This window comes from Balaenoptera borealis (assembly GCF_965194805.1).
Source record: "Balaenoptera borealis genome assembly, chromosome: 8".
In the NCBI taxonomy this organism is placed as follows: domain Eukaryota; kingdom Metazoa; phylum Chordata; class Mammalia; order Artiodactyla; family Balaenopteridae; genus Balaenoptera; species Balaenoptera borealis.
Window position 1 is genome coordinate 76,922,141 of NC_138865.1, and position 27,866 is coordinate 76,950,006.

Below are 27,866 nucleotides of genomic sequence, written 5' to 3' on the forward strand. Positions count from 1 at the left end.
GTGGATGGATCTAGAGTCTATCATACAGAGTGAAGTAAGTCAGAAAGAGAGGAACAAATACTGTATGCTAACACATTCATATGGAATCTTAAATTTAAAAAATGGTTCTGATGAACCTAGAGGCAGGACAGGAATAAAGACGCAGATGTAGAGAAAGGACTTGAGGACATGGGGAGGGAGAAGGGTAAGCTGGGACAAAGTGAGAGAGTGGCATGGACATATATACACTACCAAATGTAAAACAGATAGCTAGTGGCAAGCAGCCACATAGCACAGGGAGATCAGCTCGGTGCTTTGTGACCACCTAGAGGGGTGGCATAGAGAGGGTGGGAGGGAGGCCCAAGAGGGAGGTTATATGGGGATATATGTATACATATAGCTGATTCACTTTGTTATACAGCAGAAAGTTACACAACAATGTAAAGCAACTTTACTCCAATAAAGATGTTAAAAATAAATAAATAAATAAAATAAATGATTAACTCCGAAAAAATAAAAATAAAAAATAAAAAGCCAAACAAAACAGGCCACCTATGTGTATGATTCCATCTATTTGAAATGTTGAGAATAGAAAATCTATAGAGACATTAAGTAGATTAGAGGTTTCCAGGGGCTGTGTGGATGTACAAACAGGAAGTAACTGCTAATGGACAAGGAGTTTCTTTTGAGGGTGATGAAATACTCTGGAATTAAATAGAGTAAGCCCGCTCCATACGAACAGGTTCCGTTCTGAGAGCATGTTCATAAGTCCAATTGTTCATAAGTCCAACAAGTCAGCCTAGGTATCCAACTAACACAATCAGCTATATACTCCTGTACTGTAATAGGTTTATAATACTTTTCACACAAAGAGTACATAAAAAATAAACAAACAGGGCTTCCCTGGTGGTGCAGTGGTTGAGAATCCGCCTGCCAATACAAGGGACATGGGTTCGAGCCCTGGTCTGGGAGGATCCCACATGCCGCAGAGCAACTGGGCCCGTGAGCCACAATTGCTGAGCCTGCGCGTCTGGAGCCTGTGCTCCGCAACAAAAGAGGCCGCAATAGTGAGAGGTCCGCGCACCGCGATGAAGAGTGGCCCCCGCTCGCCGCAACTAGAGAAAGCCCTGGCACAGAAACGAAGACCCAACACAGCCAAAAATAAATAAATAAATTAATTAATTAAAAAAAAATAAATAAATAAACAAGCAAAATGTAAAGAAAACATTTTCAATCTTACAGTACAGTAGCTTGTAACGTTCAGTAGTACAGTACAACAGCTGGCATACAGGGTCTGGCATCGAGTGAACAGGCAAGAAGAGTTACTGATTAGAGGAGGGAGAGGAGGTGGGAGATGGTAGAGCTGAAGGACTGTTAGCAATAGGAGACAGAGGGCAAGCTGTAATTTCACTCACACCTGACGGTGATGGCAGAGGTTCTGGTTGCTTGCTGGATTCAATTCTATCTACCCTCTTGAAAAAACGATCCAGTGATGTCTGGGTAGTAGCTCTTTTTTTTTCTCATCATAGATGACACGGTAGCACTGGATTGCATTCTGAATGGCTGCTGCAACCTTCGTGTACAGTTCTACATTTGGGTCCTGTGCCTCAAAAACTAACAGTGCCTCCTCAAATAAAGAAAATCCCCTTGCCATTTCCTGAGTCCTGTATCTCTTCTTAGCAATACCAGTTACATCACTGCTGCTTTTACGCTTGCTTCCGGACAGCCTGGGCTTGAAATAAAGATACCATACTACTGTACTCTATGCAGTACTGTACAGTAAAGTACACAAAGGCACAACCACTTGTAGAGGATGCACGCACGTGACAACGTACTGCAGACACATGAACTAACTTACACGATTGGACTTGTGAATACACGTTTGCATCTTTGAAAGTTCTCAACTTGGAGGTTCATGTGTAGGGGACTTACTGTAGTTGTGATAGTCACACAGCCTTGGGAATATACTAAGAACCACTGATTGTACACTTTTAAAAGATGGCATTGTGGTATGTGAACTATATATCAATAAAAAATTGAAAAGAGAAAAATAATAATGGCAGCTGAATATCAACCAGACAGAGAATAAGTCTTGAAAGGTATGAAAAAATGCTGTAGTAAGCACTTCAAACTTGAAAGATTCATATTTAAGGTGAAAACTTTGTCCCCATACCTTTAAATTATAAAATATTCAATTATTCAAATCTACAAAACAATTTTAAAAAATAGTTTGAAAAGGAACACCATATGCCCTTCACTCAGATTTAGCAATTAACCTATTTTATTTAGGCTGAACCATTTGGAAGTGAGTCCCAGATAGAAAATTTCATTGCCAAATGATTCTTCAAGTATCAGCTTATAAGTACATTCTCTTACATAACACATGTCATTTTCATACCTAAAAAAGCAGCAATAACTCCATAATATCTAATATCAATTCCATATTCTATCTTCCCAAATTGTCCTCAAAATGTCTTTTATAAGTGCTTTGTTTGGGATTTTGTCTTTTTGTTTTTTGGCCCATAAACAACAGATACTTATTTCTCACAGTTCTCGAAGCTAGAATTCTAAGATCAGGGTAGCAACATGGTCGAGTCTTGGTGAGAACCTTCCTCTCGGTTGCAAATGTCAACTTCTCCTTGTATCCTCACATGGCAAAGGACAGGGAAAGCTAAATGTTTTGGTTTTTAAATCCAGAATCCAAATCAAGATTCACATAATGACTACCTTCAATCATTTTTTTTTTTTAGTTCCATTTAATTTAGAATATGTTTAGTGATATTAACTTTAAAGAATCCAAGCTAGTTTTCTTGTGGAATGTTATGCATTTTGAATTTGGCTTATTGTTTCCTCTCAATACATTCCTCTCTCCTGAATTTTCTATAAACTGAAAGTTAGATCTAAAGATATTAGATTCATATTAAACATTTCTGGCTAGAATACTTTCTAGTTATACTGTGTATTTCAAATGTGCCATATAAAGTTGTACCACAACAAGTGATGACAAAACTTTTTATTTGGTGAAGCTGTTAAGCACCAGATCTCTATTGCAAAAGGGTACATGTTAGCATTTGTAATCAGTGCATGATCTGTGGGTTGATACTTTGGCATGGGGTAAATATATTATTTCTCAATTCAAGATGATACAAAGAAATGAAAAGATATTCTTTCACTGGAAGAAATAATATTGTTAAAATGTCCTTACTACCCAAAGAAATCTACAGATTTAATGCAATCCTTATCAAACTACCCATGACATTTTTCACAGAACTAGGACAAATAATCCTAATATTTATATGGAACCACAAAAGACCCCAAATTGCCAAAGCATTCTTGAAAAAAAAAGAACAAAGCTGGAGGTATCATGCTCCCTGACTTCAGACTATATTACAAAGCTACAGTAATCAAAACAACATGGTACTAACACAAAAACAGACACATAGATCAATGGAACAGAATAGAGAGCTCATAAATAAACCCACACACCTATAGTCAGTTAATCTACAACAAAGAAGGCAAGAATATACAGTGGAGAAAAGACAGTCTCTCAATAAGAGGTGTTGGAAAAACTGGACAGCTACATTTAAAAGAATGAGATTAGGATATTTACACACAATATACACAAAAATAAACTCAAAATGAATGAAATATCTAAATTGAAGACCTGAAACCATAACTCCTAGAACAAGAGAACATAGACATAACACTCTGACATAAATTGTAGCAAAATTTCTTGGATTTGTCTACTAAAACAAAAGAAATAAAAGTTAAAATAAACAAATGGGACCTAATTAAACGTAAAATATTTTGCACAGCAAAGAAAACAATTGACAAAATGAAAAGACAGCCTACTGAATGGGAGAAAATATTTGCAAATGATATGACTGATAAGTGGTTAATATCCAAAATATATAAACAGCTCATACAACTCAATATCAAAAAAACAAAGAACCTGATTTAAAAAATGGGCCAAAGACTTGAACAGACATTTTTCCAAAGAAGACATACAGATGGCTAAGAGGTACATGAAAAGATACTCAACATCACTAATGATTAGAGAAATGAAAAGCAAAACAACAATGAGATATCACCTCACACCTGTCAGAATGACTGACATCAAAAAGTCTACAAATAGGGACTCCCCAGTGGTCCAGTGGTTAAGACTCCACACTTCCACTGCAGGGGGTGTAAATTCAATCCCTGGTCAGGGAACTAATATCCCACGTGCCGCACCATGCGGCCAAAAAAAAAAAAGTCTACAAATAACAAATGTTGCAGAGGATGTGGAGAAAAGGGAATCCTTGTACACTGTTGGTGGGAAGGTAAATTGGTGCAGCCTCTATGGAAAACAGTATAGAGGTTCCTCAAAAAAATAAAAAGAGAACTATCATATGATCCAGCAATTCCACTCCTGGATATATATCCAAAAAAATCAAAAATACTAACTGGAAAAGATACATGCACACCAATGTTCATAGCAGCATTATTTACAATAGCCAAGCTATGGAAGCAACCGAAGTGTCCAGGATCCATTCAGCAAATGAACTACCGACTTTGTCAAATAATAACATTATGTTTCAGGTCTTCATATCTTTTAACATTCTCTTTCTTTTGCCTCTGAAATCCTCACCCACTTCTCCATCTGCTAAACTCCAACTCAGTTTTTCAAAACTTAGCACAAATGGTATCTCTTTGGAATATGATGTACTCCCACATGGAATTTTCAGTCACAAGTAAGTTGCTCTTTATCATACTGCTTTGTTTAAACTCTCTTGGAGAGTTTATAACATTAGATTATAATGTTTGCCTCCTGCTCTTTCTGTCCAAATTGAATGTAAGGTTGAGCTACTCATCCCTGTGTTCCAGGGTACCTCTATCTGGCATAAAATAGACATTACATAAACAAAAAATTTTTTAATAACTGTCAAGTTAATAAAGCAATTATCTGTAGGTCTTCAAAGTGTCCAAGAGGAAAACCACTTGCTCAACTTCAGAAACACATGTGGCCACATATCACTAATCTTCACAATTAGTACAACTACTCTGTAAAGTATTCATAGCCAGAGGGTCCTCAGATTACACAATGGTGTGGAGGTATAATCTGCCAAACAGAGAGCATAACTGAGAATTATCAAAGACAAGGAATGTAAGACCAAGATATATGGTTAATGAGGGGAAACAGTATAAAGTAGGAAAGGCAAATGAGGCCAGGAAATGTGGCGTGAAGGAGAAAGAACAAGAAAGACAGAATGAATGGCAGTGGAAAACATAGCAGGTAGAGGGATTAAAAAAGTCTGAGCCATTTGGTAATTTTTTTCAAAATACAAATAAAAAGTAACAGTAAAAATAACATGGAATAACTACACCTAATTGTACCATGGTCATACTACTGAGAAACAAAGATAGAACGTCATAAAAGCATCTCAAGAAAAGCAATACACTATACACAGGACAATATGTATGTGAATTATGGCTAACTTGTCATCAGACACAGTGGGTGTCAGAAAGCAATGGAATAGCAATTTTAAAGTGCTAGAAGGCAAATATGTCCACCGATAATTCTACAACCAGAAAATTTTTTTATCAGAGATAAAGGCAAAATGATGATACTCAGATGAATAAAATTTAAGAGATTTGGTTTTTAATTAGCACACCCACACGAAAAGAAATACTAAAGGAATTTCTCTAGACTGAATGAAAAATGATACAAACAATAGGCCTTAGACTGTTCTGGAAGACTGAAGAGTCTGGGGAATGGTATATATATATATATAAAACAATCAAATATGTTAATTATACTATATAAATATATTAAAATTATGTATATTATATTTATTTATGGTATGTGACCATTTTTCTTGATTTTTTAAAAGATATTTGTCTGCTGAAAGAGGATACTATTTTGTGGAGCTTATAAACTATGTAGACGTTAAATGTATGCTAATAGTGGCACAAAGGATAGGAGGGAGGTAAATGGAATCAATAACACAGAAAAGAGGGAAACGAAAAATGTATGCTTTCCTGTGTATGGCAGCAGAACCAATCTATGGTAAAGAAACGAGAGACTCACACTTCTTAAAATGCTAGGATAGAGCTAGCGATCGTTTTCCATGTTCTTGCCACTGGGAACGCCATGTGCTTCTTTGGCTGAGAGCTGGCAGACAGAGCCATGTTGGCGCAGTAATATGGCCTCTACATGAATAGTCAGAAGTAGCATATGGGCTAATGGAGTCAGAGAGGCCTGTATTAGAGACCCAACTCTGCTCAATGTCCCCTTGAATAAGCACTTAACTGCTGCCATTTGTGAAAAATGGGAAGAAATCTGCCTAATTTGAATGTTTTCTATGAGGATTAGTATAATATCCATAAGTGCCTAGCACAGTGCATGGACTATATAGTGTCATTTGGAATGTACATAATAAATACTAAAAGGAGAAATGATGTCAAAGAAGGATGTCTTCTGTGCCTTTTAGTGAAGTCATATCTAAAATGATTTAAAATAAAATATAAGCATCAACTCATATTTCTTTTCCTTTGATGACTTAGCATCAGCCCAATCAGATGACTTTACAACAGCTCTGGTTATAGAATAGCCTGTATCAGAGCCAGCAGGAGCCAGACCCAGTCGCAGATGTTTCCTGCTGAAGAACAATCCTAAAGGGCTATAGAGGGCAAGGGTTGCCAAGTCCTCTGGTCACTCAAACAGGGAAAAGGAAAAAAGAGAGCTTGGCAATTGAAGGACCCAGGTGCCACTTTGTGTGTGAGTTGTCTGGGGTGCCTAGATGCCACCTGGGTCCTCAGACTTCCATGTACTCACCCTGTGGCTTGAGTAGCCACATTTCCAGAGCACAAGCTGATGAAAGAGGAACGCTGCAGGAGACCATGTGCCTTGGAATAATCGATAACAAAATTCAGTGCCAAGGGAGAGATGTGCAGCTGCTCAAGAATTGTTTTGTTCCTTAAAAATAAAACTTGGGTTTACTAAAACCTAAACTTATATTTACCTGCATGTCACTCATCTTTTTGTAATACGAAGGTTGGCTGTCAAACTAAGATCTTGATTGCTCAGAGGTGTGACTATTAAAGTGTTTTAATTTTTTAAGCATAAAAGTATAAAAAATTAACAAACATAAAATATACATATAAAAAATAAGCAAAGACCCTACCAAGGTGCAAACCAAGGAATATATATTATTTTTTCTAACCTGCCAGTTCTGTGAAACTCACTTATGATGACAATTTGAATTAAAATCTTACTTTAAAAAAAATGTTCATTATATCAGTTTCTTCTACCGAAATCAGTATAATCCATGCTGCCAACCATGATGTATAAACTCCAAATGGCTCAAATTTCTCTCTGTTTAGCTGTCTTTCCTTTTTCCATTAATTCAACAGACCTTTCAGGCAGACCACATCCTTTTGTATGAGTAAAACTCAAAAATTTTGAAACCTGGGCAATGATTATTATTTTGCATTTCTCTATGCTTTTGGTCTCCGAACAGTTGCTTTTAAGATGCATCAAGTTGTTTACAAAATGATTATTTGTCACCTCCTCATCACTAGCTTTAATTATAATATGTGCATACTTGAAGACTTTATATGAATTGGTGAAAAATGCTTTTAGTTCTCCTTTCACAAAACATTCATTGTGCAACTCTGAGCTTTCAGAGAATGTGCTACAATGTCAGAATTTTATGCAAACATCATCATATTGCACGTTTTAGTAAATTTCAGGTTTTATCTTTTGGCAACTGCAATCTTACTTAAATATTGTATCTTGTGAAATATCTCTACATGTTCTTACCTGGGTAGGGTCAGAAATGAGTTTTTAGCTAAAACATTCAAAGATAAAGTGTCCTACCAACCAAGCTATTTTCCCAAAGTTAGTTAAACATTTGAAGAAGTTGCTTTGACTCTTTCAGGTAACTGACCAAAATCTCTAAGCACAGACAGTTTTGCAAAGATAGTTTACATATGCTACTTGGAAATTTTAAATACTTATTATTTAATTCTAACATTTTTTGAAGGCACAGATACCTAAAGAATAGAACAAGAAGAGCTAAAATAATTTAATTTTAAACCATTAGAAAGTGGGATCTCTTCACTCACATTAAAATCAAGGGGATCCCAATGCCTAAATTTTCCTTCCTTTTGCTAAACATTTCTGAACTCCTCCCCCTGCCATGTATCAGTTCAGTGAACACCATAATTTGCTTAATCCAATATTTCTTTCTCAAAATAAAAGTGACACCAAGTTTGCAGATATTCACCTCGAGGAGTAAAGCAGAAATTTCACTTTACTATTGTATCTTTCAAGTAGTAAATACAGACTTAATTAATTCAAGGCACCTAGTAAGAGAATAACATTTTAAATTAACTGAACTAAAATGTACTGGCCTTGTGGAGAAAAAGCACCAGACATAGATGCTTGTTACCTGAAATCAGAAATACAAACATTCTCTCACCTCAATTTCCTGGTAAAATAGCAAATTTTTGACTTGTTTCATCAATCCACTTGTTATTTTTCCCCCAATTTTACATTTTCTCTTTTCAGTGCTAAAGCATAATGATATTTCACTTCCACTAAAGTATAAGGAGGCTGCACAGGGGTTATTATTGCAACTCTTCCCAATGCAATGTCCATCATTTTCTCTCCTCTCACATTTTAGGCCAAGGTTCTGCTGGCATGTTCTATGAAAATGCAAGAAACTACAAGAAGATCCTTTCTCACAAAATCAATTACAGAGTTCCATTCTAATCTCACAAACCTTTTATAGGGTTTTATTTTGCTACATGAATGATACAAAATTTCAAAAAGTGTTTCTCAAAGCTATGTCTACACCTATAAACTAAGATGGTGAACTAAGTAATTACCAAAATGCTTGGTTGTCTAAGTTTGTAAGGACTATTCAGACAGTGAGTCGACAATTATTCTGAGTATTTTTTTTTTTTTTAATATATGAATACCTGCTTTCACTTCACTTTATACAGGTATCCGAGGTCTGAGGCTGATTAAAATAAGCAGAAAACTGTTCCAGACCTCTAATGCCAGAGCACGGGACTCACTTTACATACCAGATCCATCCTTCACTGTATTGAGCTGCTCGGCACACCATGTACAACAGGGTGTATGTGTGCTTTGCTAAAAAAAAATGTGAATTTGTATGGATAGGTTTTAAGAACGATACCTCTGTACCCATCTTGTGCTGGCCAGGGATAGATGTATGAAGTGAGGACTAAAAATTAACCTTTAAAAATTCTGAGCTTTTCCTCCTTGGCTTCCAGACCGACCCATAAATGAGGGGTTTTTTTGTGTGTGTGTGTGGTGCCTGGAGCCAGTGTTTTACCCAGGATCAGTAATTAACAGTGCTGTGGTAGCTAAAAGAAAAAGGAGTTTTGTTTACATGCTGTGAGATCACCGCAGACCTGACTCACTGTGTCAAAATAGGGTGAATGCAAGAGAACAATTTAGGTGCTGTGTGTCAGATCCTGGGTTCTTATCTCCCCCAACTGCTTCACCCCTCTAGTTGTAGAACTTGTTGGGGCTTGTAAGAACTCCACAAGTCACTGATGTGGTGATTGCCAAGTGGCCTAGCTTGTGTAAATATAATGTGTTGGTCTTTCTCCATGTTCTTCTGGGGATTTATTGTTTACAAACTTCTATTTGTAATCAAGAGAAAAACAGCCAAAACATCTTTGACAAAAATTCTAAACCAGGAAGAAAGAATCTGAAATATAAGACTGGATGCCCTTCTTCTCAAAGTAGGGACCTTGAGCCATCCTAACTTTTGTCTTCCCCTTCTCCTATTTTCTACTTTGGACTAGATCTTCTGTCCTAAAAAACTGACTTCTACCATACCCCTGCTTTCATACATCCCCCAAAAGCCCACACAGCCATGCACATACACATTTAACTTGTGGGGTGTCTCCACAACTCTTAAGCAATTTGTGTAAAAATTCTGAAAAATCTAGGAACACTCTATCCCTTGTTCCCAACTTTCTGGTTCAAGAGTATTCCTTTATGTGATTCATGCCATAATACTCACACTGGATGGACCAAACCTACTTTAATCTCAAATCCTAGGGTAGACAGAAGCAATGAGCAGGCCTTTCATAAAGAAATTGGGGTCAGGAGACCAAGAAAGAGAGAAGAAGTATATATCCACGTCACTCAGGAACTTTTATGCAGGTGCAATAAACTTATGTCAAAGTGGCCACAAGATGGTTTAACAGAAGACAGATGAATACAACTCCATGTTTACTGCTAGAAATAAAAGCTTTGTGTGAAATCTTGAACTTATGGGAAGGAAGGGTAGGAACAATGTGTACATATCTGTTCTTTGCCTATCCCTTCCTGTCATTCCTGAACTGCAGGAATGGGGACTGAGTTCCCATTGGGCTTTGGTGACCCTATCACTGGGGAATTTATGCAATGGTTGGTTTTGCCATGATGGGGACTTCCTTTACCATTTGCCATCATTTTGTAACACACATGCTGCCTCTTTTCCCTTTCCCTCTCTGTTTCCAGGGAAAATATAGTGAATACTGGCACTGAAAAAAAAAGAAAAAAGGTGAAGTGAATGTGCCCAAGAAGGCGTTGTTGAACACTGTAAAAAGAATTCCTATATTGAGTTGGAAGATGTGCTAAACTTCCCAAAGCACCCATCAACTAACCACAAAGATCCTAAAATCCTCATTACATAGGCTAGGACTAGAGTAGTAGAAAACAATGCAGGGTAGCCTTTCATGGGCTCCATTGGGTGCTAACATTCTCTGCTCTTCTGTCAGTAACATCTGGAGAATTGTATCTCCTATAATCATTATGCATTATTCTTGGTCATGCCCTATCATGCATAAGACAAAAATTGGCTGAATACAGTTACTACAGATAGGGATCTTTACATATGTCTTTTCCTAAGTAGATTTCCTGTATGATTATGCATTTTAATTTCACAATGAATTATATGTGTGCACACGTGCATGTGAATGCCTGAATCCTTTCACAGTGTATAGAAGAAGATATGCAGGTGGCATTTTGTGAACCATTTCTTCTCCTCCTCCTCCTCCTTGTCCTCTTCTTTCTCCTCCCTTTCCTACTCCTCCTCCTGCTCCTTCTCCTTCTTCTCTTCCCCCTCCTCCTCTTCCTCTTCTTTTTGGTTCATAATAGAACTGGTTTCAATAAGTTGTGTTTTAGGCATGACATCCTCAGCCTAGGAGCCTAACAGGTCATAGCCTGATGTAATTCATTATATTTGTTGTAAGGAACCCCCCACCACCAAAGGCATCAATGATTATTTTATAAAGGACTATTTTTATTATGATCTATGGGATAAGCTTTTCTTAGGTCTAAATCTTCACCACATGGTTGCACTTCATCTTTGGTAATGTTCTGATTTTTTTTTAATGTATGGATTATAAGAATGTTTGATTTATATTTCTCTGTTTTCATTGACTACCAAAACTCTCAGAAACAAATTGGTGACCCACTAGCTGCAGCTTCCATTTTTGATATTACGTTAGCCTATCTTTATCTTACTCTTTTTCCCTTACTTTTTCATCTGCTAATCTTTTCACTTTTCAAAAAAAAATTCATTGGATTTAGTTTTATTATCATGAATACTTTTTTGAACAAGTTAGACATTAAATAAATAACTTGTCAAATGAATGAACGTATCATTCGTGACTCTCCAATACGTGCTATGGAAACTTTACACAAGCCTGTCATAGAATCTACAAGAAATTTTTAAAATTACTATTTTTTCAGAACAACTTAGAGGAGTACCATGCACCTACTTTATACTCATCTTTTTCATTATAGTCACTTTCTATCATGACCCACCTTTCTACTCCTTCAGTGCTGGTATATTTCTGACTGTGAGGGCAAAGATGCTTCTGTCAGACTGACTCTGTGGAGCTGTGTTCTCTTACGGTATAGTTTCCATGTGTGTCTGCATATGTTAGTATGCAAACTGTATTCTCAAAGAGAGAAGCTAAAGACCCTTTAAATTAATTCCCTGCATGTTGTAAACACTAGGATTAGCAAATTCAGATACAGAATTCACAAGTCCTCCCCATTCTAAAATCTGTGTAATGAACTTTATGACCATTATAACTCTATTACAGGCCATGCATGTCCACAATTCAGTAAACAGGAAAATGGTGGGATTTATGTTGTTCTTGTCTTTACCCATCTTAACCAATCAAAGGAAGCCAAGGAAAATGTTTCAAGAGCAAACAGACAATAGTCAATTACTTTTTTAGGAAAGCTGAATTGTTTCTTATGGCTTCTTTACAAAATATTTATTCAGCATGGCTAATTGCTGATTGAAAATAATTCTGTAGAAAAGCAATTGCTTATTTGGAATGCAAAGAGGATAAAGCCAGTGGCTTACATTTTGTCCATTTCTTTTGCTTACAGGTAAGTGGTTATTTGCTTATTTAACAAAGCTAATGTAACTAAGATGAAATATGTTTCCCCTTTGGGGCATTATACTTTTCTATAAAGAAATATCAAAGAAATTTAAATGTGGTCTCAATTAAATGCACTGGCCCAGATTCCAGGGCTGAGCTGTATTTCTCAAATCATAGTTCTCATGCTTCAATCTTCCTGTGACACTTACTGTTACGCAGGAGAACAGGCTAAGAGAAACTTCAACACTGGTGGACTTTAGGGACGTAGTAATAGCTCCTGAATGACCATCAGAATAGAAAATGATTTGAGGTGCAGAAGGAATTTAACTTAAACTCTTTCAATATGCACAGGTCAGAGGATTCTGCACAGGCTCCTTTAGGAGAAAAATCCCAGACAAAGTAATAATCATAGAACACTCACACGAGAATGATGGCTGGCAAATTTCACCCAGTAAATACTGTGAAGTTGAAACCCAAAGTGACTGTCAAAATCTTCCTCTTTTTGATTAAAACAGTAGTCTTCAATAAACATCACATTGAATCTTCAAGTCACCAGTCACTATTCATAATTAATGTTGTTTACTTTTATTTTTTAATTCACTTTGTGATCATTATGCTTTGACTTTTCCTCTATCATTGCCACTTTTCTGGGCTACAAAAGCCAATGCAGCTTTCCCTCATTATTCCAGGTAGTGTTACTTAATGTCAGCTTCAAAAATGGAAGCACACAAGGAAAGAAATGTTCCTGCTGTGTCTGTCTTGGTTCCATAGCCTTACAGGGTTGATTCGTATGGAAATACAAACCTTAGGAATAACATTTCAGAAAGAGAAAGATGCAGAAAAATCTTTATTGATGAGTAGAGGGCTAGGTCACTGCATTCACATCCATCCCATTGCAAGTGAAATTTACGATTTAAAAGAAAAACCCTATAAATTCAGCCATGAGGATGGATAGGCAGATTCGGGCTGCCCTCTGGGTGGGGCAGATATTTGAATTCCTGAGTTGTTTTCTACCCACAGAGATAGCACCATAGCGTTTTATTTAATTGTTTCTCATAATATCAGTTGCCTGAAGGTAACACTTCAACATATTATGATAAATTATGGAGGATACCATATGTGGTTAGACTAACAGTGCCTTAATGAGCAGATATAAGCAGTAGGTATGTTAATACTTCTCTGTCACTCATAGGAAAAAATCACCAGTGGTAGCAAAGTTTCTCTGTGTCTTTTATGCTTTCACATAACAGTTAATATAAAATCTGAGGGCCTTTATCTAAGGTACTTTGTTATGTGATGTGGTGGTATGTAGGCTAGTTTTTGCAATTTGGTTGAAATTCTCTTTAAAATTGACTAAAACACAGCTATTACCATTAGAGAGGGCTATTAAAAGGCAGATATTTCTAGAATGCAAACTAATGGGAAGATTAACAAGGAAAAGGGGAAAAATTATTGGTGTAGGTATATTTTGCACTATAAGTGAGAACAGGGTAAGCACTTGATCTTTTCAAAACTTTGCATCACTTTGTATAGTTACCTGATTGAATTGTAAATATCTTTACATTCTGTTGAAAACCTCTTAGCCAAACAGTAAATCATGCTAGAGGTGAACATGTCACTTTCTCACCTCGGTTTGTCATTTTGAATATTTGTCATCAGCAAGGGTACAGTTTCCCTTATAATACACTTAGAAAATTCTGTTTTAATGTCATTACCCAAATTCAAATAAAATTTTTTTCTAAAATGGATGTTTTAAAAAATCACTCTATTATACTCACTACTCATTGTGTCTCATTGTAATATGAAATCTCCATTTCTCCCCAAACATACGTGCCACCCAAACCAATTTTTTTTTCTTTCTTTTTCAATGTCTTGGAAGCTGAGCATAAGACAGAAGAAGCAATAAAATGAAAGTAGCTTCAGGACCACCAGGTATCACTTGGGGTTTACTATTTCCCTTGGGGTTCACCTTATATTTTCCTAGTAAAGTAGCAAACAAACAAAAGCAAACTTAATCGTCTTACCTGGAATTTTATGAAATTTAGCATATTACTACTGTCTCCCTAAGGGTGTAAGCCAATCCACCATGGTAAGAGGAGCATTTGAAGAGGCAGTAACTTTCCAAAATCAATATTACACTTAATCTTATTAGAGCAAAAGAAGATCAACTTTATTCATGTTGGATTGATTAATTAGATAAGAATAGGATTGCAATTTAATTAATTGAGCATATCTGCCTTCTATCTGACATGGAAATATTTCTTGACATATGGAAATTAGAGGTTCTCTATTTTTTTCTCCAAGAGGAAGAAACCAAAAAAAAAAAAATTGAGTATTTACTGAGTAATTATAATTTGGAGGATAGATCATACTCAATTGCACTTGAGAAAATATAATGAGCTCCCAAGTATTGAGCACCTATGAGGTGGCAAACACCGTTCTGAATTCCTAAGGATGTAGAAGAGAAAATATTGAGAATTGTTAGAAACTAGAAGAGAGATACTAAATTACACATCACAGACTATAAGTCAGTGCTTTCGACTGAAGTTTTTGTGATGATAGAAATATTTGATATTTGTACTTATGTCCAATGCTGTCAGCATTAAACACATGTAAATATTGAGCACTTGAAATATAGTTAGTGCAACTGAAGAACTGAAATTTTATTTTATTTATACGTAAATAGTCACATGTGGATAGTGGCTGCCACTATGCACAGTGAAGTTCTAAGTATTTCAGGAGTAGACAGAATAATTTTCATGGAAGGGGGTTTAGGGAAAGCATTCCATGGGAAGTTTTTATACATGAGCACAAAAATGAGACCAAGGCAAGAGAGAAATAGCCAATTTGAGGTACAGCAAACATTACACAAAGTAAAGTTTCAGAGGAAGAAGAAAGGAATAAAATCAAGGAATGGGTGCTTTTCAAGTACAACCTAGCTGCAGATTTTTCAAGCAGATTGTTAATTCCCAGATAAAAGTTCTTTCAAACTCCTAAGCTCCCACCACAAGGTTGTTCTAACTTGACTTGGTTAATATGTCGTCTAGCTATCTACCTATCTATCTATCTCTACCTATCTATCTACTTTATCTATCTTAGTATGTCTTCATATAATCTATGTACATATATGTCTTTAGTATGTCTTAAGACATATATGTAGATAGGTTGTAATTTCAACATGTTTGTTATTCAATATTATTCAAATTCTAATATTTTTAAAACACATATACCTACTGTTGAAAGAAAAAAGTTTTAAACAAAAACTGGTTTCTTGGGATTAGTCAGAATAAATCAAAGGGAAAATTAAAAATTGAAGCTTTTGATTTTTAAAATATTAGAAGATGAGTGATCTAATAGAAATCAATAAAATAATTTTTGGAATATCTTAATTCAAGAGTCTTTAATTGCTGAAATTCAGTTCATCATATTATTTTTAATGCAACAGACCTGTACAAACAGGATTGTCATACAGCATTAAAATTGAAAGATATCATATCAAAATACTCAAAATTCTACCCAGAATAAAAACTTAATTTAGTGAAAGTATTCATACTATTCAGTATAAAAGGAAGTGATGACTCAAAAACACTGGTCTCATTAAAATGTTCTCTGTGTTATGTTTCATATCAACATATACAGTGCATTATTTCACTTTATTTTGTCCTTTTTATTCATAATGACAATGACTTAATTGTTCTAATTTGTTTTTTACAATGTTTCTTAAAAAGCATATAAATCAGGGTTCAGTTATTTCTTATAGCAAATAATTCATCTGTGAGATCATTTTTGTTGTCCATTTTAATCCAAATGGACATTACATCTCATGAGCTTTGCTTGATAGTCTGCCAATGTTTAAATGTGTTCTGTAGTCAAATAGGCTTAGGAAATGATTCCCCACAGCATGAAGCCTGGAGCATAGTTATGGGATTTTGGCTACATGTTGGTCACCGCCTGGAGCATAGTTATGGGATTTTGGCTACATGTTGGTCACCACAAAAGAGCATTGGAATAACTCAGGTATAGTATTTTGTTAGCATTAAGTGCTTGATTTCCAAAACATTAAAAAACAAATCAGACATACTGGTGTAATACACTTGCATAATGCATGCAGGCAGATGACTAGAGATATCAAACCAAGGAATTAATTAACATTAAATTATTTTCTAATATATGTGCATTCAGGGGGTGTAGGTAACAGTAAATTCTTAATTGGAATGAAGAATAGACTTTGTAATTGTGATAAATCTAGACCTAAAGAAAAGCTAAGACTTATTGAATGTTAGAGTAAATGCATTTAATACTTAAAAAAAAAAATTTATACTTACTATTTTCGGTCACTATTTCAGGCACCAGGGATACCAATATGAGCCTCCATGAAAATCATCACCTAGGTCAATGGTTCTCAGTGTACAGTTCCCAGACCAGCAGCATCAGCATCACCTGGGAAATAGTTAGAAAGGCAAATATTTTTAGCAACACCTAGATTTACTGAATCAGAATATCTGAGGATGGTGCCTAGTAATCTGTATTATAATGGACCTTCTAGGTGATTCTGATTCATTAGAACTATTAACCTAGGTCATCACTCTAATCTCTCAGGTGAGGAAATTCAGATGCAGATTCGGAGGTGATGTGGGAGTATGAATTAAAAGTAAGGTTTGCTCACCACCAGTCTCCACTGCGTCAATAATTCGCCTTGTAGCCCTCTTGTGGTCACAGTTGTTTGCCTACCCAGCATCCATTTACTTGTTTTTATTCCTACCAGAATAATGGTTCTATTAAAGGATCCACTCTATGTTTATATGGATCAAGGGGAAATGGATTTTTTCTTAGCTCCTGTTGCAGCTCATAAGTTTGCTAATAAGTCATGTTAATATTGTCTTTGCTATTGATTAGTTTAGAGAAGGTTATGTGACCAAATTCTGGCCAATGAGATAAAGGGGAAACTTCTGGGAGATTTTCTCACTCCTGAAACGGAATTATGAGAATAAGAATTACCTCTTTTTCTTACGTCCCTGACATTTTGGATAGGATGCCTAGAACTCCTACAGCCAGTTTGTAATGGTACGAGTCCTGAGGCCAAATCCAAACTACTGAGAATGTTACAATAATTGAATGCAAGGAAAGCATAACACCCATGATATCCCTGATGCTAAAACAAACTAAAACAGCCAATCAACTACATAAGGTGCCTTTCCTGGTAGCCACCCACCCTATAGACTTTAAGTTATTTGAGATAAGGTTTTTTACGCTTTAAGCCATTATGAGTCAGTGTTACTGTTATTTAGATTTGAAAACATCCTTGATATAGGACTTTTAACACTGACCTATTGGGACTCCTTCATATCTGTTTACAACCCATATTTATACATCATAACAGATATAATTTGTTTTTTTAAGAGAGTAAAGTATTTATTTTCACCCCACTCCCTACTTCCTTTACTATTCTTGAGATGTAACCGCTTTTAACTCTTTGTGTTTTAATTGTTTTGATGGTCATTATTATAATTCTAAGCAAAGTTCTTAACATTTATTGATTGGTTGATAAATTTTAGACAATATCTTTTGATTTCCAGCTGTAAGACATAATTATTACCCCTTTAGACATCTTTAATTTCCCTTTCACTCATCTACCTCCAGATTTTTATATTTTTTCTGCTTTCACTTCTTCCCTCACTCTCAGTTTCTATGAACTCTTTTATCTTGCCAAAGTTCAAAACAGGACCATTAAATCTTCTGGAATTTTTCTAAGGTAATTTGAAAACATTGAAAATCATGAGTTATTTACATTTGGTGATATAAATGTTGGTCACTAAAGAGTCAATTAGAGGTGGCGCAGTGGATGGGACTCCACGCTCCCAATGCAGGTGGCCCGGGTTCCATCCCTGGTCGGGGAACTAGATCCCACATGCATGCCGCAACCAAGAGTTCACATGTCACAACTAAGGGGCCCACCTGATGCAAGTAAGACCCAGTGCAACCAAATAAATAAATAAATATTTTTTTAAAAAACAGAGTCAATTAGAGTGAATGGGCTCAGAAAGAGACATAATTCTAGGTTTATAAATAGATGCCAGTTAACATAGAATCCTTCAAGCATTAAGGTCAAATAGATCCCTTTTCCTTACATTTCCTCATATCACATTTTAGTTTGCTTCATCTTTGAATCATGATGTTCTTGTTTCTCTTTTCCTGAAAGACTGAATTACTTTTTCATTTTCTCTGAACAGAAAAGAACCAGTTTCATCTTCTTATTAAGGGCTTCCAAGTCCCTTGATTGCCACCCCCTAACACTCCTCCCCAAACCTGGGTCCAAAACAGTATCCTTTAAAAAGCTCTTTCTACTACCTGGTCTAAATTGGGCAGATAAAAGTCTATGTCAGTTGCACATCTGCCTTTCTGGAATTTTTTCAAATAAAATTCTGGGTTACCTCTATTGCTTTGGATCTGATATTTTCCTTTTTGTTGGGTTTCTCTTGTTGTTGTTTTGCTGGACCAGAATCTTAAGTAATCTTTCACAGGACTAAACGTTCTGTCTTTGCCTAATTAAAAAATATATATACTAATTTTTGGCCTCATAAATGATTTATAGTTTCCAGATTCAAACTGAGTACTTGCCTTGCTTCATGAATTTCTAGCATTTAGTACCACTCTTATAAGTCTGATGCTAATGTGAAAAATTTCGCCTTTCCAGATATCTGATTTTCTTCTCTAGAAGATTTTAGAATATCTATTTATACTTGAAGGTCAGAAATTTCAGGATAATGTATCTAATTGTGGATTTTTCTTCATGTATTCCCTGATTCCTTTCTTCATTTATTCTACAATAGACCTCAGTTTCTATTATATCAACCAGACTTTGTATTTATTGTTTACTTGCTTTGGCAATCATATTTTTAATTAGCAAGAATTGTTTTTTCTTGTTCTACACTTGCTCCTTATTCATGGTAGCCTGGTATTGTATTATGGATATAATATTCTCTTAACTATCCCTAAGAATATTCATTGTAATTTGTAATATGTTCTTTTATTTTCATTCATTTTCTGTACTTCCTCCAGTCAACTGTTTTATTTCCTTAGATCTATCTCTTTCAACTGTTTACTCAAAATACCTTTCAACCAAATAGAAGGCATAAAAGAAGGCCATCATATAAGAGTGATTTCTACCATAACTTGGGCTTCCCTTTATGGAGGCAGCAAGGGCTGAGAGAAGGCAGGCCCTGGGCTCAGGGCTCCTATAATTCCCAAAGTTCAGAAGGACTTCACTCCAAGGGAATTAGCTTTGCTATGCTTTACCTCTCCTTGGAGCTGTGAGGCTGCCTTTATTGATTTATCTTTCTACACTGAATACTGTTACTCTTCTTCCTCCAACCCTAACATCCGTATCACATGCCCACCACTCTCTTTAGAAAGCAGCTTTCTTCTGTCTTATTCAAGTCAGAACAAGTGCTGCACCCAGAGCCCTGTAAACTTGGATGATGGAGCAGGAAACTAGAACGATTTACCTTCCCAGCGCTCCCTGTGTACGTTGCGCAGCCCTCCAATTACCTCTTCTGATTGCTGCCCTCCAGACAACCCCCTATGACTCTGGTAGCACTTGCTCACTCTGAACTTGGTGCGTTTTCAGAACCAGTGGCTTACTTCTGCTTGCAGCCTTCTCACCTGGATGTTTAATCTGTACTTTCCTCTGCCCTCATATAGCCATCAGTACAGCCTTATCTTTTCTCCCTTTCAGAAAGTGTCCAAAATATGTCATCTACTGCTAGCACCCATTAGGGTTTTCAGAGCTGACATGAATCATTTCTTGAAAAAAATCTTTCTAATCATGTCATTGGTATGGTGAGAGAAACTGTAGATGGATAAGTGTTCTAAATGCATTATAATGCATTATGTCAGTCTGTATATATACACACACACACACGTACATATGCATGTTGTATATATACAGATACACATATATGTACATATACATATATACTATAGAACAGTGGTCCCCAACCTTTTTGGCACCAGGGACTGGTTTTGTGGAAGACAATTTTTCCATGGACTGGAGGAGGTGGGGATGGTTTCGGGATGATTCAAGTGCATTACACTTATTGTGCACTTTATTTCTATTATTATTACATTATAATATATAATGAAATAATTATACAACTCACCATAATGCAGAATCAGTGCGAGCCCTGAGCTTGTTTTCCTGCAACTAGATGGTCACATCTGGGGATGACTGGAGACAGTGACACCCGAAGTGTGTTCCTTATGTCCAGTCTACTCCATAAGATGCAGCTTAACTGTCACTAGCCACTCACTGATAGGGTTTTGATATGAGTCTGCAAGCAATTGATTTATTATGGTCTCTGTGCAGTCAAACCTCTCTGCTAATGATAAACTGTATTTGCAGCCACTGCCCAGCACTAGCATCACTGCCTCAGCTCCACCTCAGATCACCAGGCATTAGATTCTCATAAGGAGTGCGCAACCTAGATTTCTCACATGCGCAGTTCACAGTAGGGTTTGCGCTATGAGAATCTAATGCCGCCACTGATCTGACAGGAGGTGGAGCTCAGGCAGTAATGCGAGCGATGGGGAGCGGCTGTAAATACAGATGAAGCTTCGCTCGTTCACCTGCCACTCACCTCCTGCTGTGCGGCCTGGTTACCAGTCCGTGGTCTGGGGGTTGGGGACCCCTGCTATAGAACATCTGAAATAATTTGTGGCATTAAGTGAATTTTCCTTGAATAATGGTAGTATTGGGTTGAAATGGATAATATTATTCTGATTGGATAATTATATTAGGGACAGAATTCTCAATCTTTGTTAGTCATGGTATCTTATTTTACATATCACTTTAAGCAAGGGAGAATGTAAATCAAGGTGATGGGATCAAAGTAAAGACAAAATACAAACCAAAGTAGAAGATAGCAAGAAAACATAATTTTTAACAGAGATATCCTGGGTAACCCTAGAACATTAAGCAAAATTTTAAAATAGGTAAAGGAAGAGAAATAAACAAAACTATGGAAGGATCATGTTATTCCATATGCATTAAATTCAATCCCAAGAAAGACCAACCTTTTTTTACAACTTGTTTTCCCTATTTAGAAAAAAATTCAAAATTCTTTAAAATTAAATATATATATATATATATATATATATATATATATAAATAAATAAATTATGGTAGAAAAGAGGCCAATTAAGTTCTTCCCGTCTAGAAATTCAAGTACTATATGAAGGTATACAGAACTGTGTGCACATAAAGGTTTAGTTCATGCAAAAATAAGAAGAGAACACCAGGAGTTGTTGCTGACCTAGGCAATGTTGCACAGCAATTTTCATCAACTTCTTTGGTGTTACTGGTTGTTGAGCATTTTAGAGTGTAAATTCGTCACAAAAGCTGATTTAATATACTGATTGACAGCAAACAAGAAATTGAACTGAGACGATACCATTCCCTTCTCAACTAGGGACTGAAAGGTCTCATAGAAGGTAACATAATTCTGCGGATCACATGTCTCTGAAAATACAGAAAATACTTAGATGTTCAAACTTTAAGCCTTTTTTGCTAACGTCCCTCACTAAGCCATACAATAAGACTCAGATGTACCCAAGATTTTCTCATGGGTCTTCTCAGGTGACTTAAATAGATAAATGTATTTGCACATAGTTACATAAAGTTAGCTTTAACTTAAAATAACTGGTCCCTATTCTGAGGTAATTTTCAAGTTTATATATTGTTATTATATTATATACCTTAAGCTAAATTATTCATTTTTCTTTTGTTCTTATAAAGTCATACCTAAGACTAAGGGGCTTGCCCTAAAATATACTTGTCAAAAAATCTGGAAAAAATGGTTGGTGTGACAATAAAGACAAATTATGGGGTAATACCCCATAATTTAAACTGGCGTGTATACAAAGCTTAAGACTTATTTTTCCTAAAGATTTTCTTTTTAATTATTGTACTATCTAAATTATATGTGAAGGTCACTAGGAGCCAGATTTCATACTAAACCAAAGGCACAGTCCTCAGCCCTTTCCGATTTTAAATAGTCCATTCATCTAGATTTAGAAGATCTGGGAGAAACATTTTTCCACACTCCTGCCTTGTCCCATGAAACAGGAACCTTTGCCAACACTTCCATCCTGTCAGGGAGGTACTGGGGAGGAAAATTCCACCATTTTCTCCATTCTTACTCTCTCCTCCCCATGGGAAGAAGAGTGACTTTACTAATTGGTGTACTGGGGTAAAAGTTACAGCTCACAGATGACCCACATTCTCAGTCTCAGCTTTCTTTCTCTTTTCTCACTCCCTCTGTCATTGGTTTTTCCACCAGTGATGTGCATTCTCTCCCACCATTCCTGCTCTCATGAATGGAGCCCACATTAATTCAAATAAGGTCAAGATTCTCTCAGCCCTAGCTTCCCGTGTGCTGGGGTATATTAAAGGTCATTATTCTCCATGTGGTTGCAAAGGTAGCTTACTATTCAAAACATCTAACACTCCTAACAAACAGGCCCCAAGGACTAGTTGGGAAAGCAGGATGAATTAGGAAGTCTCATTTTGTTCTCAAAGTCCACATTTTTCTACTATTATATTAAGAATTTTAAGAGGGGTATTATATTTTAATTCTCATCTAATTTTTTGCAATTGTTCTCAATTTGATTAGAGCTCTGAAGGCAGGAGTGGGGATAAATATTAGAATCTCACCAATCCCTAACAATAAGAAAAAAAAAATTAATAAATCAGCATTGACAAAGGTCCTTTGCAAACTCAGAAAGGAAAAAAAATAAGACCTTCTTATATACTAAAAATGTGTTTGAACTGCAAGCCCGTGTAATTAAAAAAATAGGCAAATACCTCTACTCAATTTTAATTTTCAGAATACACTGATAAAATTACAGTTATGTATGTTTCAAAGAATCATTGGGTGGCATAATTGTCTCTTATTTGAATTAGTACAGACAAATCAAGATAACCGCTTTGCAGATTTGTTATAGGCAAATATTTCTTGGTATAAAAGTACAATTATTTTTTTCCCTTTGGGGGAATCAAAGGTGCTGCATATAGCATTTTGAGATTTAAAACTACAGTGCTCATTTTGCTGTGCAAGCTGAAAGAGCCTTTTGTAGACCCTCTGCCCATAGGCCAGTATTTGATAGAAACCTTGTGCTTTAGGGAGTTTTTAATGTCTCTGGTAACTTTCTGCAATTATCCCTTGTTGAATTAGCAGAATCAATAGGGCACCCAAAGAGGCCCTTGTGAATTTCTGCTTGTTACCTTGGGGGTGTTCTTAGTTTCTTAAACCTTCCAGGGTTGTTAATTCTGCAGTTTTAAAGTTAAAATGGCTGTTGTATGTAATGCAGTGTTGTACAAAGCTTTCGAGGTCTCTGATAACTAACTTTCCACAATGTCCTCTGTTTTGTTAACCAGACCACTGGGGCTATCTATCCCACACCCTCCCTATATTTGGTATGCTTTCCCTGTAGGCTCAAAGGCAGCCATTTAAGACATCCTTAAATGTTTCAATTACATACAAGACCCACTTTAGCTCTGAGACTGCAGACCATCAGCCTTTCCAAGAGTTGACATACCTAGAGACCAATCAGGAAGTCACAGGAGATGATAGTTGTGGGTCTGCTAATTCAGCGAGAAACAACCGTACAAAACTGGTAGATATTCTCTTTATACTCTGGTCACCTCCTTTTACTGCCTTGAATTATACCTTTCTACTTACCTAAACATTCTTAGTTTAGTGTCCTATGTCAGTTTTCCAAGCATTTAGTAAACCAGGTCTGATTCACAAAAAGATTATGCTACTCTGTCAGAAATTTTCTGAAGCTTCATTTTAAATGCCCATCCTATTGATTCTGTAGTTCTTTACGACTTTCCAGAGAAGTATAAAAAACTCTGTTAATTGTGAAGTGTTAAGTCAGTCCTAAAGCAGAGAATGATGGGAGAATGCATTAATAGCATACATTTCTTCCTAATTTATTTTATTTACTCTGATTCTAAGAAGCTGCACCTGTGAGTCAGAAGGGATGAAGGGGAAAATTATTACTCTCAGATTTTGCTTTTATAAATAATTTTCTACAGAGAAAACACTATCAAGGGAGAGCATCTTCCATGACACTTCATACTCATATCTTATATCAGAAAAATATATTTGAATGATTAGTTGCTAATGAAAATATATTAAGAGGGGGAAAATTCTCCATTTAGCTCTCTGCACCCATGGCAACCCAGCATTTTTTCCAAAAATTCTTTCCAAACCTCAAGAAAACAAAAGGAATATTAAGTCATTATTCACATAATTTCAGTTTAATTTGCATATTAGAGATAAAAATCTGAAATAGAACAGTTGTGTTTTATGTTCTGCATACCCCTTGAGACTTCTGGGACTCATTGAATCAATGTGTAAAGTATGTACATGCATTCAAGGTGAAACTTAGAGTAGAATTTTGCTATACTGAGTGCTTATGGATGTTTGATAAAACTTTGCAGCTATGGAATTTTCTTTTCTTGATAATACCTCTGACTGATTTTGTGTGTGTTAATGCCTGGTCAGAAATACAATCATTTTATAATAATTCTAATTATGTTGAAATTTCCATTATTGAATTATGAGGGAAAAATCAAGATTTTTGGAGCAGATATGATTTTTAATGTAATTGTATGTCTTCTAGGATCATTTTCAGTTTTCATTTTGGAAAATGAATGAGTCACTAGAACCAAATCACCATTTGCAGAATTTTACAATGTGCAAAATCCCACGTACCACATTAGTTTCTATGGAATATCTCAAACGTGTCCTGGGACCACTCTAATAATAACATATATGCCAATTACAAGCAAATCCACCCTGCCATCACAGCAATCTTTCCTACACTTGTTAGCACTTTTTTTATTACTTTTATTGTAATTTTTTTATTACTTTGTATTGTAATTTGTATTTTTACATAACGCTCTCATTTAGGCTCAGAGATCAGATGTAAAAAGATTTAGCACATCATAGGGATTCAAGTGTTTCTTTGGTTAATGAATAAATGGAATATCAAATGCATGCATCATTTTAATTGAAATAAAATTTGTATTTATTGCATGTGGTATTGATTTCCACACTGTATTTGTATAATATTGAAATACAATTTGTATTTCCTCCACTAGTGACTTCTGGAAGTAAGGAAGGCATACATATTCTCAGAGATGATAAGATTACTTGGCAAAATGCTTTGCCACTGATGTTGCACCCAATACTTGACTCTTCATTCTTCCCCTACTTCATCTGCCTAATTCTTATTCTCTTCATTCTAATCACACATTTGTTCTTTGCCCTAGAACTTGCTCCCACAATTCTAGAGTGGTCTTAGCCATTTTCTGGTTCATAACTTTCACAAGTAACAACTCGATGATTACACTTAAAAAATTCCATGAGCTGCTTCCAATACCTTTTAAAAAAAATTCTTCCTAACTTCTCTTATTTGAATTTTAATATATACCATACAAAGGTTTTTGTTTTAGCTCTTAGACCTCACCATTATTAGTGAATGTATTAGTATTCTCTAAGTATCCATTCCTTCCATTAATCTCTAAATACCTCTTGACAAACTCATGGAAAAATCACTATATGTTTATATAGAACAGTACAACTTTGCTGTCTAAACGATATATCAGTGATTATGAAAATCATTAATGCCTTAAGCACAGAAAAAATAAGACATGCATTTCCAAGGACTAGTTTATATACTGGTAGAGTAATAGTTGGTTCTCTATGAACATTTTTCTGTCCTCTCAAATTTTAGGAATTTGGTAAATTCTATTTTCTTTTTTAGACATTCAGTAAGTATGTACACAACGACCTTCAGTAACTATTTTCTGATCGTTATTGAGACTTTAAAAAAAACCAAAAAATTATTTCAAATTCCATTATCTAGTCCATCACATATATTAAGATTTGCATAAAATTCTCTCTGTGCAATCACAACACATTCACACTCTGACATAAAGCTTTACAATTCATTTGAGTAACCTGGCTCTGTTTTAATAACAGCTGTTCAATTGATTTTGGAAATACATTATAATTTAGCTTAACTGAAATAATTTTTTCTATTCAATAGTTAATAAAAGTCTAAATATTTGTACTGGTAGGATATATCTGTACATCCATATTTATTTCAGTTTTGTTCCTGATTAAACTATACAAATATAATAGCAAGTCTAAAAGTCCTGTAGTCTAAAAGTCTACAGGACTTTTGCTATAAATGGAATGAGGGCTGCATTCTCATACACCTTACAATTAAGATTCCAACCTATGGAGAAAAGAATCATGTATACACACGCGTGCGTGCACACACACCTCCCCATCCCACCTCCCACATCATTTATTTATAATATAATTTGTAATTCTTTAAAATGAAGTAGATCTATAAATATGAAAACAAAAATGGTTTGGGATTTGAGAATTGTTTTTTTAATTTAACTTTCTCTACTGGTACTTTTTTCTCTGAGAAATCCATATTGCAAACAATTTCAAAAAAAGATATGCCAAGAAGATGACAAGAATGTTAGAGTTCTCCCCTGCATGAGATTATTTAACCTAAGCCACCTCAACTGTGAAAACTGTGGATGCAACTTTGAGAAAACATTTTGAATGTGACAGCAAAATTACTTTGTGATGTTTATACATTTTTCATAATGTTGTTCCCAGTAGAACTGATTTCTGTATTTCTTACAGCAATGGTATGAAGAATCAGCCTTTTAAAAGGATCAGAACTTGCTGACGCTGCTACTGGAGGGCCTTGTTAGCTAAGAGACAATGCTGTGGTTAAATGAAGCATAGTAATAACTTTGAGGAATTAGGAGGTATCAAGAAAGGAAGTTGTATGGCTCTGTATGTTCACGTTTGTGTTAGAGAAAAGGAGAGAAAAGAGAAAGAGGAAAACACTGAGGTAGACAGAAATGAAATAAGACAGCCAGAGCAGAGGACTTAAACAATGTGCCACTGAGTTCGATAAATCCATACTTATTTTTTACATCCTGCAAGGTCATAGATGACGCTGACATTGGTCTCCTAGCAACCCACTCTACTAACCTACTTTTGTCCCAATCACTGGAGAATGGGTTTGGTGCTTTGAGCTGTGTTTCAACATGAGGAAGAAAGAATCAAAGTGATGCTGGGTAACTACTGACGGGTGAAATAAAAAATGTGCGCACACACACAGCCACATACACACATTTCTAGTCTCTTTTCTATCTAAGTCTACAAAGTTCAGAGTGGTCTTTCTACAAATTTCCTGTAATTGAAAATAAACGTCCAGTTGTCACAGAATCATTGCATTTTGAAAACTCCAAAAGGCCAATTTTGATGTAACACACATAATAACTTTAGTACATTTATGTGTGAGACATATGAAGTAATAAAATATATATCAACATAACTAGTACCAGGATCTAACTGGAAAAATGAACTAAGCAA

At 35.7% G+C, this 27,866-nt stretch overlaps 1 long non-coding RNA gene across 1 annotated transcript; it reads right to left on the bottom strand.

Annotated features, from left to right (window-relative positions):
- Positions 1–1,170: 1,170 nt before the first annotated feature.
- Positions 1,171–21,538, bottom strand: LOC309633135. The gene is made up of 2 exons (XR_014247334.1): positions 16,385–21,538; positions 1,171–16,341 (listed from the first exon to the last, which is right to left on the bottom strand). It is a non-coding gene; the product is annotated as an uncharacterized lncRNA (long non-coding RNA).
- Between the last annotated feature and the right edge of the window lie 6,328 nt (positions 21,539–27,866).